General features: G+C 38.3%; 1 pseudogene; it reads right to left on the bottom strand.

Moving 5' to 3' along the window:
- Positions 1-216: 216 nt before the first annotated feature.
- Positions 217-2,024, bottom strand: LOC120260411 (annotated as a pseudogene).
- Between the last annotated feature and the right edge of the window lie 9 nt (positions 2,025-2,033).

The raw sequence follows: 2,033 nt of genomic DNA, 5'->3' as shown, positions 1-2,033 counted from the left end.
ATGATGGTAGCCACCATCAGACAAGGCTTTTACAGCTGTAGTTTTTCATAGCAAACTTGCAAAAAATCAAGACAAGATGGCACATTATATAGTTTGTTGATTGACAAGGAAATATGATCAGTTATATTTTGTGCCATCCGCAAGTAATATATTTAACGAGAAATTAGAATAACCGACATGGAGAAACATTAAAGTTAAATACATTCTGCAATCAGGTAAAGAATCAAACCTACTGTATCTAAATATTGAATGTTTGTCACAATTGAAGCTGCTGGACTACTGAGCTTTCATGTGGTGATGAAAGTGCTGCTTCTAGGTCCTCCTTTGTTAACAACTTGGTGGAACTCACGTGCTTAGTATCAATAGGATCAGTGATTGTTTTCTTGTCTACAGGTTTTACAGTGAAATGGCTGCTAAGAGCTGCAATGGTTTTCTCGATGAAAGTTGATCGGCATGGCAAATAATCTTTCATTCTACACAAAAAATCTAGGTGGTGTCTTTCCTGAAATCACGAGATACACATTGCATTTAGTTGTTTTGCCAGACAAATAGAGCAGCAGATTGGCAAGTAAAGTGAAATCCTTCGAGCCACTTATATAAGGAAGAAAAGAAACAATATGAGCAACAAAGCAGAAAGGATATTCACAATCCAGAAACAATGCATCTTAGAGTCAACACGTTCAACAATTAATAGATTGGGCAGAAGACTGTAGAAAACCCTATAAAAGAAAATGTTATTATATTATCAGCATTTTGAGATAAGATTTTTAATGGGTGGAACACATAAAAAGGTGACCCATTAAATATAAATTTATGCCAGGATGAACGGAAACAAGAAAAAGCAAACATGTATTAAATAATGAGGTTGATTTTAGGTCATCAATATGGATTCTACTTAACAAATTTCTAACATGCCAGCTTCATTAACCTGGCCAAAAAGTAATAGGCAAACATGATAAGAGTATAATTCAGTCATGTTAAGAAGCATACCAGGAGATACATACCAATCGATATTTAGGAGCTCGCATGGGTTGTTTCAAGTACTCCATGTTCTTGACATCATAGTCCCATAGGAACGATGTGTGGTGAATCCACCCGATCTTTGGTAATAGATTGAGCATTTCCACCAAATTTACGGTTCCCCAAATGCGTAGTCTAACAGTTAAAAAGGAAAAACCAATTAAGCATATCTTTTTACTACCACAACAGCGAAACCTTAACCTCAATGAATGAAATTTAATGTAGATTACCAATAAAATTAACAATGCCCATACAATTCAATTACATGAATCCATAAAAATAAGAGAAGAGCAGCTCCCGAAGGCAGAATCTAAAAGCATGCATTTGCAATCCACAGGTATGTTCTATTAGTGGCAAACAATAACATAAGTAGCAGTTTTGATATGATTCAACTTCATTAACAATCTCATAAATCCTCAGCAGCCAGCCCATGAACACTAAAAATATAAACTTTCACAAAATAACTTATCATCAAAGGATGATCAGGCATACCATTTTCACGAAGATGAAAATCGGCAAAACCTTCAAACACTCTTCCATACAATCCCCCACTCCAATCCATAATAGGACGAGGAAACGGCTGCAATCCAGGAACAGCACCCTTGCTGCAAATCAAAGTGACGAAAACCGTGCCAACATCGACAATGACAGTGCCACCTCCACTGAACCTCCTGATCACCGGAATTCCATCACGGATCACAGGCTCAACATTTACAAGCTCCGCGACCTTCCTGATTGCCAAGACCTCAAATTCAAACACAGAGCTTTCTCTCAAAAACAGGAAACACAAAAGATGGAGAGACGATGGAGTACCCGAAACCCCCATAACAATAGTAGGATCGGAGGTGCCATCGTTGATGATGCACCAATTCTCGGAAGAAGATCGGAGGAGCTTCTCCTCGATGCGGAGTTGGTGAAGAATCGGGGTTGATTTCATGAGGATGAGGTTCATGGAGGGGAGAACCATAGCCTTAGCTCTCGATGCCATCTTCTCCTCCAAAAACAATCGGGTT

Source organism: Dioscorea cayenensis, chromosome 5 (assembly GCF_009730915.1).
Source record: "Dioscorea cayenensis subsp. rotundata cultivar TDr96_F1 chromosome 5, TDr96_F1_v2_PseudoChromosome.rev07_lg8_w22 25.fasta, whole genome shotgun sequence".
NCBI classification, from domain to species: Eukaryota; Viridiplantae; Streptophyta; class Magnoliopsida; order Dioscoreales; family Dioscoreaceae; genus Dioscorea; species Dioscorea cayenensis.
Note: the sequence above shows the minus strand (reverse complement) of the source record. Positions and strands in the feature narration are given on the sequence as shown.